Genomic DNA, 19928 nt, shown 5'->3' with positions numbered 1-19928 from the left:
CGACGCGGGACCTTCCGATTGGTCGCTCCGGTAGAAAAGCTCCAAGCGAGTCGCTGCGAGTGGCTGTGGTGTGGTTTATGACGTTTATGGTCAATCATGACGTCGTCAACTCGTCAAATCGAAATGTCCTTCTGCTCCTCCTTCTTGCCCGAGTCCGAGGGAAATAGACCCGCGCGAATCGTTGGATGTTGGATCTTTGGAGAGTCTCTGTGCTTCTTGCCTCCGTCGGGATGATGAAAGAGGATGGCAGAGAGCGTGAATCGGGTACGTTCGCATTTCGATTTCGATTGAATCGATCGTTGCGACAGGTAAGGTAAAGATAAGTACCAATACCCGGACACTTAAGGGGATCCTAAAGCCGTCTGCAATACCGGCTTTTTTTCTTAGCACTAATCTTTTACGTGGCTTTATGGAAATGCAAAATTCTTGTCTAGATTTAAAGTACGCATCAAAATCTAGGTCATGGCGGTCGACGTTATATCGAAAACGAGAAAAAATTAATATTTTTGTTAATTTTTGGTATACGTGACGACAATATTTGCTTTGTACAAAAATTCCACGATAAATATCCACAAAATTAGACCGGCGTGACCTAGGGACAACATTTAAGAACAATATCGTGCAATTAGATCTAAGATTGAAAGTCTAGAAAAAAAGATTAGTTTAAATAAACTTTTATATGTGCAAAAGCACATTCAGGTTGACATTGCGCGTAGCGAGAGATGGCGCAGCACGCGAAACAAGGACAGCGGCCTCTCGTTATATATATATGTGTGTATATATATATATATATATATATATATATATATATATATATATATATATATATATATAGACAAGGACAGATATATAATAGATATATGACATAGAAAACAGGATTAGAAATGTTGACCGTACCGACGTCGAGGAAGTTCAGCCTTCACTTTAGGATCCCCTTAAGCATTATAGGAAATGTACCAATACCTGGACACGTATCTGTGTCTGGATACCTTTAAAAAAATATAAATTTATGAAAATAAACGTTTGTGGATATTATAATTGAAGTTTCAAACTACAAGAAAAAATACTTTTATCTTTGATTTTAATTCGCGTTATACTTATAAATAATAAAGGTGTCCGGATATAGGTACGTAACATGTCCGGGTATTGGTACCTTTACCTTAAATTAGCATCAGCAAGATTCGCGAAAGAGCACGAGAGATATTCGGATGAACTTAGCCGATATGTTTTATAGCTCTACGTGATTTAAAAATATTTTAATTTAAATAATAAATAAGAATATGAAGGATCTTTTGAATAAAATAAAAAAGCTTTAATAAAATTTGAATATCACAGCCACAGAGGCGTGCGGTAGTTCGTGCGCTATTGTTACAATCTAGAACAATTAAATAAGACTAACGTATTTTAATTTAAATTATCCAAATGGCTATTGAATCTTTTCAATTATAATCTTCAGAACTTTTTATATAATAATATAAACAATTTCATATATATAAGAACTTAATTTAGTCGGCTAGAACTGCGTAGTGTAAAAATAATCGATTAATTAAGTACTCGGGAAAAAATTTTAAATATAATTATATAAAATATGTTTCCTTTCTCTCTCTCGTGTAATCTCTGTTATATACAAGAAAAATAATAAGAAGAAGAATTAAAAGATAATTAAAAGGATTATTTTTCCACTGTTTTTTTTTTTTTTTTTAAGAACAATGAGAAAATAATACCTTTAATTATCTTTTAATTCTTATTATTATTTTTTACAAAAAGAACAATGGGAAAGTTTGAGAAAATAAGAAAAAATCTTCCATATATAATTATACATAAATGTAACGATTGTATAAAATATAATTATATATATAGAATATTGTATAATCTAATCTCAATTTTACTTTTTATAGAAAAAAACAAGGTAAAAGTTATTATTTCTCTAATGTATGTTATTATATATATATATAAAATGTTTTTTTCGGTAAAGTTATAAAATTATCAGGATAATTCAATCTTTTTAAATTAAACTTCATACGAAATACAAACGGTTTCATAAGAAAATTGTTTAAGATGTCATTAATTGTCGACTAAATTCATACGAATGCGAGAGACTTCTTTAATGATGCGATTAAAATCTTAGATAAAGATATTCTCGCGCGAACTTCTTTCTGTTACATCAGATAATAACTGTGAACATTGGCGTGGTTCTTGATTTATACGCTTCTATGAATTGTTTTATGTTGCAACAATTGGCGCAAGTTTCAATCTGCGCCATTACGCGCACACTATGAGCTTCTGACTTGACAAAGTAGTCTTTTCCTGTATTTTATTTTTAACGTAAAAAATCGCACGAATTTTTGTCGTTACCTGATATTTTTTATAATAAGGAAACTATTTATTTTTTGTTATTCCATGCATTTATTATATATTTGATTCTATTATTTTTGTTAGAAATAAAAATAGCTTGCGAGTTTCTTTCTCTTTAACTTTCTTGAAAACGTTAGAAAGAAAGAAATTTAATAATCCTCAACCTGTAAAAACCGTTGGAATTATTTATACCGTTATTCCTTTCATCAATCTGATTCGCTATAGTTTTTTTCGTTAGAAATAAAAATAACTCGTAAGATTTTTTTTTTCTATTTAACTTTTTCGAAAAACGCTAAAAAGAAAGATGTTTAATAATCTTGAGTCTATAAAAATCGTTGAAAAGAAAGGGAAAATTAGAAATTCTATATAGGAAATTCAGATATTTCTGCAACGTTTGAAATGGAATAGATTTTGTTCTCTAAACTTACTTTCTCGAATTTTTTTAAGATTTAAAAGGGGATTTTGTTTGAAAGAAGATATTTTTTCTCGTAAGATTTATTATTTTTATGAATGTTTACATTGCCTGAAACTATATGATTGGAAATGAAAAGATTTTAAAATATTGCATTCGTGCTTATATGTATAATGTATACGTATAATCCCATAATTCTTGACAGAAATGTATAGGGCTTTCACATAATACTCATCGAACCTGCAGTTGTTTGCTAAAATCTTCAATTCGTTCCGCAATTTTTCTATTCATTCTTTCAAGACCGTTTTTTTCCCATCAGGTCATTCTTGGCCTGCTCTACAGCGGCTTTTATGTGTCTGTAACATAATTGATTAGGTCATTGAACTAAAGATACACTAAAAAAAAATACTTAGATCCAAGAAAATATTTTTTTACATAGTGCCAATGGCGTTTAATATAATCACATATTTATTTAGAATTAGATATCTTTACTTAAATTAAGTAAAAATATCTAATTCTAAAAAAAAATAAATGTGATTATATTAAGTAAATAAGCCATTGGTACTATGTGAAAAAATATTTTCTTGGATCTAAGTATTTTTTTTCAGTGTAGTTCCATACGAAAAAAATTCAATCTTTATTATGAGTATAATTAAACCTTTTTCAGACATTGACATACATACATATTGTACACGTTTAATTTTTTTGTTAAATTTTGCTGACAAAGGAAAAACAGACAATACTTACCACAGTCTTAAATTTTTCATTCTTTAATTTTTTATTTAATTGTCATGGATTGAAATTAAACAATAACAATAACTAAGCAAAACATTAATTTTTTTTCTAAAAATTTGTCACTGAAGAGGTAAAATATACAACAATCAAACTTATGAATTTATATACGAACTTACATTCGCGTCACATCGTAATAAATCGTCTTCGAAAGCATAGCAGGTAGTTCAGTGAACAATTTCTGACGATCACGATTGAAACGTTAATACGTGCGGGTATATATTTGTGAAAATTTTAAACGCATAATATTTTTATATATTATTTAAAGTAAAATTTTAATCTGAAATGTAGGAGGAAAAAAGAATATTGAAAAAAAGGAAAAGGAAAAGAATAAATTCTCTAAAGGAGAAAGAGAGAGAGAGAAAAAGTCAAGTAATCAAATTGGCAGTACCAAATTGACACTTGAAAAGAGCGATTCTGATTGGGAGGATTCGCATACAAATCGATCTCGCGTATAAAATTCCGTGATCCTCGTGGGCGAGCCTCGCTATGTGCTGACGCACTCTCGGCCGAGCTTTATTTTAGCATACGGCTGAAATATTTACGAATTCCCGCTGCTGGAGAGCATGGAGCTAGAGGAAATGGCTGGCCCCGCCTTTACTTCTCACTAAAAGCGCGGTGCTCCATCGCGAAATTGTTTCCAATATATATACATAATTGCTCTTAGTCACGAAATATCATTGGTGAATTGGAACGCTTAGAAATCCGCGATGATATTTATTCCTCTTCAATTTTAGCTATTGAAACATTAACGAAGAAACACGAGAGCTGTATACTTTGTTAGTCTGCGTTCGAATCGCTTATAATTTAATATTTGACTGACAATGAGACGTGAGTAAAATCTATATTTCATATGTGAAGAATATTAAAGCGGACGAAAAATAAATGTTGAAAAGAATTTTCTTGTTTGTTAGAAATAAAAATTATACTTTTTCCATTCAACTTTTTTGAAAAACGCTGAGAAAAAGTTTAATAATCCTAGAATTCTACAAAAAATGCTGAAAGGAAAGAAATCTTAGATAGTTCAGATGTTTTTACATTTCAAAAGGCTCGGTAACCCTAATTCCACGAAAAATATCGAAAGAAAAGAATCTTAGATAGTTCAGATGTTTTTACATTTAAAACTTATGTGAACGAATCTGTAAGATTGCAGATTCCATACCTTTATTTATTTATTCAATTCAAGTTTCACAAAACTTGCGCTTTTGAATAACACACACAACTGAGAGAAACATCTTTTATATAAAATCTTTCTCGGCACTTATAAAAAGAGATCCTCCATACTTTCGATCTAGATTCGTTTTTTCACTTTTCGACAATGAAATTTTATATGAATTTTATAAAAAGGCGCAGAAAATCAACTTGCATACATCTAATTGTATTTGATGCCACGTCGTACGTACATACATGCCATAACAATGCTTTCTTGTAAAACTTCCGTTTGAAGAATGTCAATTAAAAATATACGTAACGTCGTGCTCGTAATTATATATAGAGTGTCGCGGCGAAAAAGTTATGATCAGTGTGGCGTTTCGGAAATATGGCCGTTTAATCGGTTTAGAAATGAGCCCTGGCGACGGGCCAAGATCTCGTCCACGTTAATGCGCGACAAAGTTTCCGAAGTTTGGCTATGACATGGAATACAGATGCACGTTGCACCTACGCATATCCGTTACACCGGCTATAGGAAGCGGTCACCCGATCGCCAGCGCGGAACGCTCCGCGCGCGTTACTCTTACGGTAAATTTATATTTTCTGCAGTTACTATATATTCAGACGATCTTTATGGTTTGCACACGTGCTCCACTCACTCTTGTAGATCGGCGCATCGATTATTTTGCGCCACCGATATATCCAAATGCGCTTGAGAAGCCTGAAAGTTTATTAAAGGGATATAACTTGAATTGTTTTATAAAATATAAGATATAAAGATATTTCATTATAAATCCAAAACTTAAAAATATTTAAAGTTAAATTTAAATATTCTTGAATCTAAAATTTAACTTCAAAAAGTTCAAGTTTTAAGTCTCAAAATTAAATTTAAGTATTTTGTATATTTGAAAATTTTATTTTTATTGTTTTTTTCTTCTTTAATCTTTTTAATGTTACTCGAAGATATATTTTACAACATATTACCAGAACTTTTTAGGCATTTTTCTATCATCAATAGTAAATAAAAAAATTAAAACCTTTTTTCGTATATTGACTCATTTTCTTATCTAGAAAATATCTGACTGTATCTTGCTCTTCTAAAAGTTGCTAAAAAATTCATTACAAAAAGTTAAAATGGATTAAATCAATTCTCTTTTGGAAATATACTTTTTATACATATATTGAAGTAATATAATTGAGATAGGTAAAATTTTCACTAATTGCGAGATTATGATATTAAATTCATATTTCATAATTTATGAGGAAGATTCAGTATAATTAAAACTAAAAATAATATTATACTCAAATTAATTAGACACACACACGTAACAGTTAATAAGCCACGCGAAATTACCACCCGCAAGTCGTCGATGCAGAACGGAAGTGTCACGGACGTGCGAGAAGGCGATGGCTCTACATTTTGACACATATTCGCCGCTACGGATATAGCGAGCTAATTAGGGAATCGGGGATATACGCCTGCAGCCGGATGCGGCAGGATGTGACATCGGGTCAGGATTATCCGAATAAGCGTGCACGAGTGTGGCGTGAACGACCCCGCGCGCTCTCTCTCGCTCTTTCATAATTTTCCCATCGGGCGAACTATAATTACCCGGATGCGTACTTACGCGCTATTCCGCCTCGTGGTATTCGCGTCTTCCGCGACTGCAACTGCGCCCGCAATCACGATGCGCCTGTGCCTGATGTAATTGGAGCTCCGAGCTGCGGTCGCAATTCACGAATGTCAATTTCTGACGTTTCCCGCGGTACTCTTCCTCGTAAAGATCATTTACTTTTCACCGTGTATCGAATCGATGCAAATCGAATCGCGAACAAGAGACGATGTTATTGCGTTAAAATTTTTCGAGCTGGGTGGTTCGACTGAATGGAAATATCGGTCTCTCAAACTTCTACTATTTTTAGTTTTTACAAGCTTTTTTATGAGAGAAAGAAAGAGAGAGAGAGAAGTATATCTCTAGTGGAAAATTCAATTACTTAATTCTTGTGAGTTTTAAGACTGACAATTGCTGGAATTTTTATGAATCAAACCTGATTTTTCCAATGAGAAAATTAAAAGGATTTTTTCTAACATGAGAATCAATATTGACATTATTATTAGTGCAACAACGATACAAGTGATTTATTATTCTTCAAAATAATCTTATTTAAAATTTGATAATTATTTTATCTAATGATCTCTTCATTATTAAAATATAATTATCGCGCGCATTATATAAACTTATAACATATTTTCTAATCTTATAAAATATTATAAATACGTATACGTATACATGTTGTCACACAGTTACTTTCATTTACTGAATAAAATAAAGATTTAAAATAAGATGTGTCAATATCTTAATGAAATAAATTATAAATAAATGCATGAAAAACTCACAAAGCAATGATTGAACTTATCAATATACAAGAAGACAAATAAATTGTTTCTATATCTTATTCTGCAACAAAGATTATTGGGACCGATATTTTATTAGTCAGCGCTATATCTCGACGCTATAAAAGGAAAGATATACGTCCTCGGAACTCGCTCCTGGAATAACGACAATCACCACGATTGGAATCAAAACGAAGACGGGGACAAAGCCCATTTCCGTGTGTCTGCGACCACGAAAATTGAACTCGTGGAAGCGATACCGGTTTCGTCCTGCCCTGTTTTTTCTCGCGTTTGCCATGCCGACGTCGCCATGACCAAAAGGTTCACGATCCACGCGATATTTACGAGAAATGCGCTGGCACGCGCATATAAGCGCTGGCAGAAAGCGGGGGCGGCAGGCGCGACGGTGCGAGAGAAACGATGACGGAAATAATCCTAATCAACACTGTAGCAGCCGGTTGACCCGGCGACAAGTGAGATTCGCCGTTCCATCGTGCGTTTTCTTATATTTGCTCGTTCGCTATTTTCCCCGTTGCTGGAATCGCGACGCCGAAAAACGTCTCGTTATGACACCTCGATATGATGAAGTGCTCGAGACACGTTCCGCATTCGAGGACGCCTCCGAGGAGAAACGTTGTTTTGCGTTCTTCAAGCGCGATGTATCGTTGAAAATAACGTGTCACCATGCACAGTCTGGAAACAAAGATATACTGTTAAAAAAAATTCTATTCTTATATCTCGACAAATTGCTTGGTCAGCTTGAGTAACCGGACGTGCCTAGCGCGCGTAACACGCGAGACAACGCGGTTTATCTTGCTTGGAAGAAATTTATGGGATATGTTTTATTTGATTTTGTAGATTATAACAAAACGCAATAATATACAATTGTTTGTAAAAATTATTTTTTAAACCGAGCAAGTAATATTTACCTCGCCAGTAATTATAATTGTAATTATGAAAAAATAATTGTTTTTTAATTTTGCAAACATTATATTATTGTGTTCTAATATTATAATCCTTTCTTTTAAATAAAGAAGAGTCTTTCCGTGTTAAAAGTTGCAAAGAGTCAGAAGTCTTCTAATATAATTTTCCTAGTCTGACACAAGTGTTGTTCTAAAATTTTTTTTATATTGCTCCAATATTATATAAAATTTTTTATTTCATCAGGATTATTCGGTTAAGTGTTAAATTATGCGTTGTAACTTAAGATGGATATTATTACATTTAAAAGATAAGGTTCTAGTCTCGCGTGAGTCGATCGTTTGATATTTATAATTCGTGTCTCTCTCGCCTGTCAAGCGTAATAGGCGATGACGACGAAGCCCTGTATAACTTTCAGAATTTAAATGGAACTCACACGTCTCTCTCTCTCTCTCTCTCTCTCTCTCTCTCTCTCTCTCTCTCTTTCTCTCGTTCGTGTCGTACACTTGACTATAATATTTGCGGCTCTCGCGCGAAGATTTCGAACGCTATTTAAGCGTCGCGTAAATTCATGGCACTTTGTCGCCTCTACATAACACGTCGCGAAGAATTTAGCCTGGGAAGCGCCGTGCGCAGGAAACGCATGGCACTCGTTTCGACACTCGTCGCTTTGCGCAACTTCCTAATTGATCGCGGCTCGAATCTATGCGCCGGGAATGTGTGTGAGCGTTAACAATGTCTCTCTCGGCGCTGCATCTCGTTAGTCAAAAATAGAACGCAGAATTGTAGTCTCTTTCTCTGTTTGTTGAGAATAGAGGATGTAAAAAAATGCCTTCTTCAATCTATTTTTTTTTATTCTGAATTAGAAGACTGCGATCTTATTCCGTGTAGAAGTAAAAGTTGAAGAATGTGAATCTCACTTCCGCATCTCTAGACATTCTACCTGGAAACATTGATTTTTGCATTGAGAAAAAAATGGTTAATCCCAAGAAATAGTCCGATACGTTCGACTAAACATTTTAGTTAGTTAACTAAATATTGGTTGTTTCAAAAATTTATTTCGTTTCTTCAATCAAGAATTAATTAATTCAACTAATGTTTAGTTAACTAACTAAAATGTTTAGTTAAACGTATCGGACTAAATATTTCTTGGGATTGACAAATTTTTTTTCTCAGTGTGTGAATATATAAAAAAAATTGCGTACATAATAAATATAGAAAATATAAAGATACGCAGGACATTTGCATTTGACATATAAATTACACTTTATTTATTGGTCTTTTTGTCTGAACAAAGTAATAATTATGTCTAGCAATAATTTGTAATACATTAATTAACAATATTTTATTTCCTAATTTATTATTACGCTAAACAGTGATTAAATCATGGTAAATCAAAATAAAATATTAATGATGTCCTATTAATGCTGAAATATAATTTTACAAAGCTCTAGAATGATATATGAAAGGATGATTAAGTTATCAAGCGATTACCTCAACGAATGTACTTGATGATCGCAGTAACTGCGAAGCATTATTGCCAAATTAACGTTTTTTACGAGCGATAATACGTTCCGCAAGATAGAGCACCGTACAGAACGTTTAGCGTTCGTAAATCACATTAAATGAATGCGACAGCACGAACGGACTGTATAAAGAGCGTACAAAGACGATTTGCTGCGCGTCGTTTAAAAATGTCCATTGTCAGGAAAATGTAGCTGCTACGGATTTTAATGGATGGCCTATTTGCGCGCCGGATGTAATATTTAGCACCTGACGTTCCGCACAGTCTCGTATTCGCCATCGTTAAACGCATTTGTAAATCACTTCGCATCTCTTTGACGGCCGCCGCGAATATTCGCACGACCGGTGCTATAACTCCGTTGCCTCTTGTAAAATAAGCGACGAAGTTATCTGATGTATTGGAGAAACGATAAGGGTGTTTAGAATCGGTTAAAGAGCGTCGGCATCATTGAACTTTAACTTTTTAAATCCCTGAGTTTTTATCAAACAATCTGAATTTTTCATAAATTGTTTGACAATGTATGGCACAGAATAGATTGTATTAACTGTTCGAATTAAGGAGGTATGATCGAAAAATCAAAATGCTCCAATCTGTTTAAAAAGTATACAGAATATTGTTTAAAACGAAATTAATATCATATTTCCAAGAAGGTAAAAATTAAAGCTAGAGTTTTATACAGAGTGATTCGAGACATTTAAATAATCTCCTAGTAGTTTTCCGATCACTTTTACACATTGCAGCCTTATCTATATAACACAAAGAAAATTTATTTAATCAAATTTTTCCAAAATCAGTTCTAAATAAGATTTCATCGCGAGTCCAGAATTTTTTGGGGAAATTTGGAATCTGCATCTAGTATACAATTAAACAGATACATGATCCTCTTCTTTTCAAAATTTTTAAAAATTAATTTTCTCGTTCTTTTAAATTATCGCGTTGTTTAGTTACAATAATTGAATTTTTTTCGAGTTCAATTTATTGAGTTAATTTAAACACGCAATTTCCCATTGCAGTTAGTTAAATCGGTAATCATTATATTATTTCAAAGTTACAAATGATCTTGATAATAAACTGTACGATTATAATAATTTGCCTAGATGTATATAACCATGCATACATAAAGAAAAAGAAAAAACCGTAATTATTTCACATTTGCTTCGCAATCTTAAAAGCTATAGTCGTCGGCGGATACGATTTTTCAGAATAAATCGCGCAAGCAGAATAAATTGACCAGCATACAAGATTTACTGAGGCAAGTGGAGGCATTCATCCCTCATCCACCTTTATTTTCGCTACGTCGTTCCGCTTGTCGGCCGTTGACTTTGAACCGAACGACTTGTCGGTAGTGTATCATTCGACCAAGTCGACATCCTCGACGACAGATAGGTACGACATGCGTCGAAAATCTGTGCTACGTTCGACGATGCACTATAGCTTTCGCGCGCTAGTATTCATTAATTAACTGGCACAACGCGTTTACGACGGGAGTCAATGCTATTCCCGGCTGCCGGCCAACAAACCCAATCTCGTCGTAGTAACAATTGCGCACACTCCAGAACCGCTCCGAGATACAGTTTTTATGACGTAATAAAAGAGAACGCAAAGTGGACGAACGTAAGTGGACGAGCGATAACTGAAAATATATAAATGCGAATAGAGTCGTCATACACAAAATATCGGGATATTCTGATCTTTATTTTAAATCATTACGCACTCACCCAAGGAGGATAGAATACTTCATGAGAAGGATAGAAAATAAGTTTTCGTTTTTTAAAGACTAAAATACAACATTAGCTAATTTAAATTGAATTAAATTAATTTCAAGCCTTGAGCTTGTTTCTCTTTCTCGAATTCTCTTATAATATAATTTTTTAATTTAAAACATCTAACTATAATCTTCACGTTATGATTTCTAATACAAAATTGCACGAGAAATTTTTATGAGCCAAGTCAATTTCATAAATTCGTATTTTATCACTGATAAGCGTTATTCTTGTAGAACAGTGTCATCATAAAAATAAAAACGTCGTGGTAATTTCCGTGGATTTTTATTGCATCCGGTTACTTAGACGAGATTAACTTACCATGACGATTCGTAGCACGCGAGATTCTTTCACGTTGCACGACTGCTGCTCGTCTGCCGTTGCCGAAGATTATTTGCTCGTGCGGGAGGATCGGCCTGTTCCCCTTTGCTGGCGGACTCCATTTCAGCGGCAGCAAAGCGGAAAAAGACACACCCTCGACCAACACTCCAGACACTGCTCGTGTCATTTCTTTTTTCGGGATTGTCCGGGTCTTGCGTCACTAATCTGTGTGTTTCATTATTCGATCTCTTGAAACAACTCCTGATTCGCGAAATCTCTTCCCATCAACAAGCCTGAAAAGTCTTGCTTCGGTAGATTTGTCTCATATGAAAGATTCTTCTTTCGTTGCATCACATCCCTTGGTTGAGATTCAATGTTTCCAGTGTAAAAGTATTGCGTTCTTTTATGGATCTTTCGCTTCATCGATCACAATTTTTATGGCAAGGGATTGTAAACTCCAGTTGCTCGATCTCCAATTCTGGGAGATCACCCTTGTTTTAAAGCTTTATTTGTTGCTGTTGTTATTGCTCGAAAGTTTCTGTTCTCCAAGGGACGCAACACCGCGATTACTTGTCCTCGGTTACTTTGAAATTAAGTTCGTACTTCGGATATTTTGTTTCTATCACAATGAAATATTTTCCCATTTAAAACTCTTAATCGTATACATGGAGTAGCAACTTTAGAAATCATGATCCGGATCTTGACAGTTTTAATATTAAGATATTCAACGAGATATAAACGAGAGATTACATTTTACTATAGGGTAAAGGGAAGCTGTTTGAGTCAGTTAAAGAAAAAATAAAATAAAAAATTGTCAAGATATATAAGGAAGGGCTTATGGGAAGCATGGGACTTTTTGGCCTTTTGTCTTGGAAATTTTTTATCCGAGTTTTTCTTCAACTGAACTCGAATAGTCCCTCCTTACCCTATATACGTATAAGAAAAAAAAAATACGCAAACTCAATTTATTTCAATTATTGCTAGCGTAACGTAATTTTGACATCGTGAGCTTTGGGACAAATTACCCTTCGCTTAAAAATGTAGTAAATAAGATACGTGTCGGATCTGTCCGAATGACATAAGCCTCTCGATGTTTCGAACAATGATATACCTGTTGCGTCTTGACTGTCTTGTAAGTGTACTAATCGGCAGTGCTTGCCCGGTATATATAGTGATTTCGGCGACTTAATCAAGTCGACACGAAATCTTGGCACATACGAGCGAGTCGAAAATATGGTAGGAAGAGGCGTCTGTCAGTCTGTTTGTTTAGTAAATGACGCGAAATGATCGTGTGACGGATCGCGTGTTGCGGAGGACGCCGCAGGAATCGTATGTGCGAATGATATTTTCCACGTATCTCCCGTCGCCGCACATCAACACTAATTATCATTTTAACGTCTCGCATTCCACCGACTTTCGCGACAATCATAATAACGGCGTTTAGATCAAATATTATATTATATTCCTTTTATCTATAGCGATACTGAATTTAATCGACGCAAGATCGAACTCGTTTTGCGATTCTTCCGCTGAATTTTAATCTTGATACCGCCTCGCTGCTCCCCGTTAAAGAATAAGGAGAATTAATTCTGGAGAAGTGTAAAGAGAAGCATAAGGAGAAAGCGCGTTTACATATACGACGTGCTAGGAAATACATACATCGTCTTCACAGTTCATAAATCTCGAGAATAAAGTGATCCCTCACTCTATAAATCCCCGCGAGAGAGCAGATTAATATTTACTCTTTATTAAATCTCCAGAACAGATTCTCTATCAGCGCAGTTGCGCGGTTATTTCAAAAATAGATCCGCAATTAATTTAATGTAAAGAGCGCGTGAAGTATACTCTGCTCTCTGACTTCCTATATATTCGTCCGCCGGATAGGATTACCGAGCGGCTGGAATAAAGCTGCGAGAGCCTTATGTCTATTCTCGCCCACATGTTCTCATCTCGCGTGAGATCTAATGCGATCTGAAATCGAGTAACGATCAAGAGAGAGCCCAGCGCGAGCGCGCGTGTTCTCCGCTTCCACCCGCGCCTATGGCACGACGTGCTATTCGAATATCCGCGTGCGAAATCCGTGTGGCTAAGATCCAGCGAGTGTTTCGCTATATTAAGAACCCCCTTACGTAACGAATACTCATATCCATGCGTATACATTTGAACATTTAATATGCTCGTCGCGGTGTGCTTTCGTCGGGCGTTACAAGCGCTTGCGGACTCTCGAGTGCGAATTAATTCGCGAACGCATCTCCGCTGCACTTAAGTGTCGACGAAACTCAACTGTGAAACTCTGGATGTGTCGTAGGAAGTTAAGCGATAAGAATTCCATCGAGTCAAGACAAATATATATACCATATGAGTACGAGATAATGGGAATGATATATAATCCAATTTTATATCTTCAACTATATATTTCTGTGTTATAGTTATATCTAATAAATATCTGTTATGAAAGGGGTCGAGTAATATAGAAATGTTTCATTTCCCGTGAATCTTGCAGTAAAGACAATCAATTTAATAAAAGATTCTATTAATGAGTATTGAAATGATTTTAAAAAAAATTAATGAAATCATAATTGCATGAGGTTTTTATCTCATATCTATTTGTCATCTTCACTTGTCGCAAAGTATACTTTAGGTTATCATCGCGTTTTAATACTCAAGTATCATTTATTAGAGAGAAAATTTCTACGCGGTTATTAAATTGCCAAACGTTATTAAAATATCATCTCGCAATCTCTCTCGACCACGAAAGTATACGCAACTTAGCCGTCCTGTAAATATAACGCGAATAAAGTTTAATAACGTGTGTGGGATATTTTCCCTGGCACTTCCCCAAATCTACATTAACTTCTATAAGTTTCATTATTTCATTTCGAAGATTACTTGACACGCGTTGATATATATGTTGCATATATGATGACGTATTTCAACAAAACGATTCTCTCGCTACGACCAATCGCGAATTCGTCATAAATAACATCTATTATGTTATGAATGTTATAATTTAATAATTATTATATAATAAATGTTATGTTTTAATAAATATGTATATAAATGTACATTTATCGCGTAACGTCTATTGTTATAAATGTTATAATCTAATAATTATGTACATAAATATTAGATCTTTCGGATTCACTCTTTTCTTCGCTTTATAGTCTTTTTTATTTCAGATTGATCGGGGATTTTATTACCCAATAATTTGAATAAAGTAGACTAAAAACATAATAATTAACATTTGTGAAATATAATTTTTACGTATATTTTAGTATTAAATGGAAGCTCCTCACTTTTGAGACCAACATGAATAAAAAGCAATACAAATACTATAAAAATTAGAAACCACAAAAAGAAATATCATGAAATTATCGATATCTAAACATTATCATTCACGCTATGCAATGATATTGATATTAAGAATTATCGAAATTAAAATCAATTTAATTTCAATGCAATTTTTATGGAAATACTTCTGTTTTAGAAATTACAGATATTTATTGTGTCACAATTTCATCACTGCGTGATACAGAAATTACTTACATACTTCAACTTCGATATCTTAGATTTCGTGAACGGGAACTTTTCCACATGAAATTTTCTAGCACAGCTTGTGGCGCACTTTCGACGTAATGATGATGGGTACAATCGGCTTAATATTTGTCCAACATTCTTTTCAGACATGAAATTTTATGTTTCTGACGACCATATAATGAGAGATACGCAATTAGGATATTACATTAAAAACACGTCCATCTTTTTGTGAAACTTCTGTATTGATCTATTAGATAGATCTGTTTCCATTTGTTCTCATTAACTTTCTTGGAAATGAAAGATTAGTTTCATCATTGATTGAGATATGATTATCCATTTATGTTTCAATAAGTTATACATATTAAGATCAAATTGAAAGATGTGCATGCTCCATACGGATAAACTTTATAACGGGTTCATAGCTATAATAAGATTTCTAGATCGATCAAGGCGTTCCTTTTTTTCGTTACAGCACCATATAGAGAATCATTCAAGATGATACGATTAGATTTCTTCCTGACGTTTTCTTTCGTCTTCTTTTCTGTCTTTCATTCGTAATGATCACCTCATCTCTTCATATATAATTTCTCTTCTTCTTCAAATTCTTATTTCCATTCTTCTCCCTCTCGGATCTTTCCCTTTTTTTCAAATTCATAATGTTACAAGTGCACGTGTAACATGAACGATCTTGTTCTTTTGCCGGACGATTTCGCAGCGATGCATGACGAAGAGTCTCTGTGCGGTGATTTCCGATTCCGTGGGAAGCGTTGCGACGCGATAGAGTTGCGAGAATAAGTGAGAGGTTTAGATAAATGAATCCGCGGATGAGGGATAATAAATAAGAGATACGAAATTAGAGACAAGGATGCAAGAAAACTCGGGAGGGATTCGAACAGACGGAACAAGAATGGATATAAAAACTTATAGGAATCAATTTTGTCTCCGGCAAAATTTTGAATTGGAATTCGTCGAGATAATAACGTTCCGATTGCAAGACTTGGATTGCAATGGCAATTCGATTTCGCCCTTTCTTTTTTTACAAGGAAACTTGAGAAATTCTGATTCAAATCTGAGCCTGAATATAAATTAGAATCTGGAGCTGAATCTGAATTTAATTTTTTCCAACATTTTCAGTCTCAATCTCTACAAACTTTTTAAAAATGAAAAAGAAATCAAGATTATATATATATATATATATGACCACTGTTGCACCCTTCGATTTCTGGCCTCGCGTTGTCGAGGAACCCTGCGAGTCCTCGGAGAAGACGCGGTCTTTCTTTGAACAAGTCCCCTTCGACTAGAGTATCCCCCGGGAGTGATAACGATGCGAGAGGGTGGATGTCTCGATGCGACTGACTGTTGGCGTTTCATTCAAGAAGGCGTCGCGACGCCAGCGTCGTGGCCGTGGCGCGCACGCGCCGGCGCGGCGGACGCCGCGCGGCGCCGCCTTTCTTCCTTCCGTCCATCTATTTGGGCCCGTGGTACACCCACGCACCCACGCAAAATTGCACGCGTCCACGCACGCGCGTATCGCGCGCCGATTTTTATTTCGATCGATTGAAATATATTCCGGTATTAATAGACGACGAACGGTGTCCCTTTTCGTGGCTGCGACTGCACGGAGTGGATCTCGGTCGAAAAGTTCCTTAAACATTTAAATTTAATCCTTGCAAAATGGGCGTCTTATCACTTTTTAAATCGATAGATAATTCTCTCTTATATGGAATTATAAAAATAATCTTATCATACAGTGAGAAAATTTTCTTCGCCAGTGGATAAATAACAGTAATGAGGCTTAATTGACTATAAACTGGCAATCTTATTTATTAATAAGTCACGACGTTTCGACTCTAATTCGAAAAGGACTCATTACTGTTATAATCTTATTATGTATTTATTTATAACGTACGCGTTTATTTCGCAGAGCACATTTCAATTGGAATCGCCGCGTGACAAATAATTCAATTTTATATTGCATGTCAAAATCGTGAACATTATTATAGTTATCCTCTAAGTATGCTTCGTACAAAGTAATTAAGGATTTTTATGTTCACAAAAGATGATTATAGATACGGAAATATCTTAAAAGAATCTGGAATTTTTTTTGTAATTTCAAAAGTCGAGAGACATTTTCACGGTTTCTAAAAAATTCTCTTGGAAATTTCGAGATAATACGTATGAGTGATTTCAGCACATAATGTAGATGTATATACTTTACATATAAAAATATATTTTATAATAAATATAAATGTATATTTATTTTATAATAAATATAATTTTTTTTAAGTAAACGAACGGTTGTAATTAAAATCAGCTGGTTGCGACGTGCGTGGTTGACAAATGATTTCGGTATAAGAAATAAATTCGATGTTTATCCGTGAAACGTAAGATAAGAGTTTGATCTTCCTCGGCTCGGTCTTTGAGTCTCCGTATGCCGTGAATAGACCGCTCGCGAGAGAGTCATCGAGCGATCGCGTCTGTTTTTATAGACCGGAGAAACTCTCGAGAGGCGCGATCGTTAGCGCGAGATCAATGGTCGACGTCGATGATCGACGATCCGCAGTTGAGAGTCCTCAGGCTCGACACCCGTCATATACCTTCAAAGCGCGGAATCGCATCCAAGTTGACTGACGTGTCTTCGCGATACGGCAACTTCGAGCCTGCCGACGCAACACACCCGATGAAGAAAAATTACAGGCTCGCGCACTCGACAATTACGCGCGAGGTTGCACACAGGCCCCGAAATAAAAATCTGCAGATATCTCCATATTGTGTAACGGCATTGCAGGTCTGTGCCTGCCGTGAGAATCAGACGACTCCACAACTTCAACGTTACAGTGAAATGTCCACGGCGTTTGCATTTCTCAACGAAAAACTTTAGAAATAAAAAAGCTGCATTTTTTATATATAGAAATTTAGTAATACGTTTTGATTCCGGGAAACTGTGAAAGTATTAAAGAGCGAAAGCTAGATGGATTTTCTAGGAAATAAAAACGAAGAAATTTCTATATTTTCTCGTCATAACAGGTGGAGAAATTATAAAAAAAGTATTTAATATTTGTCGATGTGTCGATGCTAGGTTTTTTACTATTGGATATTGTATTTATGAAAAATATAAGCAAATATAAGCAATAAAAAAAACTAAGCAAATCCTATCTTATGAGTTCTAATCACAAACTGATGTGTGATTTTGTTTCTCTTAGAATATTGCACTGGGTGCGAGTTTCCGAATGACGACCGGTCGTTAGCGCAATTTTTCGGCACAAGCAAGGTATATTCTCGAGGCAGATTCTGCCTAAACTTCCGTTAGACCGAAATAGACGCGAAATGACACGGATAAGCGGCTGGGTGTCGCTGAAATAAAACTCGCGGCCATCTGGATTCGCGATGCGTATGGAAAAACAAACTCGTCGCTTCGGTTCCTCCGGATTTTACGGTTCGTTCGAAAACCTCGCGATAACCGAACGATTCGCGGATATACGAAAATATATGCCCGGGATCGAAGAAACTGAATTTTTAATTTTCCATGAATTCCTGAAAGAGAGACTGACGTTCTGCCAAAAATGATGAAAAAAAACGTCCTTCTGAAATCAAAGTATTTTGAAATAATAAAAAAAATCAGTATTTTTGAAATACATTATACTCTGATAAGAAATTCAAGTATATTAGTTGAAGGCAAACAGCAAATTCAGAATGATATAGCCATATAAGCTAATTTATTGACTAATAAATTTGTTAAATAAAATAATGTCGAAGATAATTAATACTTTTATGATTGTATTATTTAGATACATTTATAATAATATCTTTTACTCTTTTCATATAACATTTAGAGGTGAACCTTACCAAGAATCGTTCACGGAGATAAAAAAGTCTGGCAATTCGTTGAACGGCCGTCTGCTAACGCACGTTTCGTTTCCCTTAGCCCAAGAATATATATAAGCTATTTTCAACCTCGATCATCGCGAGAAAAAGCGCGAACTGCGTGAGCAAAGTTCGTTTCGAGAAAATACGAAAAATAATGCGTGCGTAAAAGTAAAATTCAGCCGAGCGTTTTCGATTGCAAATCTTTCACAAGCAGCGATTACTTTAAACATATTACTTTTTAATAAGATCAGACTTAAATGAAAAATTTCTTAGAGAGACATATTCTCTTTTTTTTATAGTTGCAACTACAGAATTTTTACGTAAAACAATGTCAACAATGGAAGAATAAAATTATGATCATTTTTATAGATTATATGTATCGTTTTATCTCTAAATAAACACGTCTTCCTGTATAATAGCAATACTTTTTTTTCAATTATAAAACTGTAAAATCTGTCTAAATGTTCTGTCTGAAATAAGGTATTTCATATTATACGTGAGTAAAGCGAATTAATAATTATAATCTAAAATATAAGTATTATCGTTTTTGAATAAAATAGAGATAAAAATCAGTAATTTTCAAAATTTTAATTTCTACTTCAACTAATTCAAATATAAAAAATTTTGAATTAAATTCCACGTGATCCATAATACAATTTAACGGAATTCGTTTACAAAGTGGATGAGACGAGATTTATTTCACTCCTCCGCATTGTGGCCGCCGTCTTCATTTTCCCATATTTGACTCGGATAGCTTACGAGGGCACAAGAGACGTATAAAGGGATGATCGGATGCCGATTAAGGGCGGAGAAATCGGAAACAGCGAGAGAGTGCACGACAGGAAAGTGGAGGCGCACACATTCGTAAGGCAAGAAGGGAAGACGTTC

General features: G+C 34.7%; 1 long non-coding RNA gene across 2 annotated transcripts in view; it reads left to right on the top strand.

Annotated features, from left to right (window-relative positions):
- The first annotated feature begins 12 nt into the window (after positions 1 to 12).
- The window catches only part of LOC143903368 (uncharacterized), a 36373-nt gene continuing 16457 nt past the window's right edge, over positions 13 to 19928 (top strand). Inside the window, exon 1 of one of the 2 annotated variants that reach the window (XR_013258700.1) lies at positions 13 to 264. This is a non-coding gene — a long non-coding RNA (uncharacterized LOC143903368). Of the gene's footprint in view, positions 309 to 19928 lie in introns of both variants that reach the window. The other variant, XR_013258699.1, reaches the window with a different exon arrangement.

This window comes from Temnothorax americanus, unplaced genomic scaffold, assembly GCF_048541705.1.
Source record: "Temnothorax americanus isolate GAGA-0224 unplaced genomic scaffold, ASM4854170v1 Scaffold46, whole genome shotgun sequence".
Classification (NCBI taxonomy): Eukaryota; Metazoa; Arthropoda; class Insecta; order Hymenoptera; family Formicidae; genus Temnothorax; species Temnothorax americanus.
The sequence above is the reverse complement of the archived record's forward strand: the minus strand, read 5'-3'. Positions and strand labels throughout refer to the sequence as shown.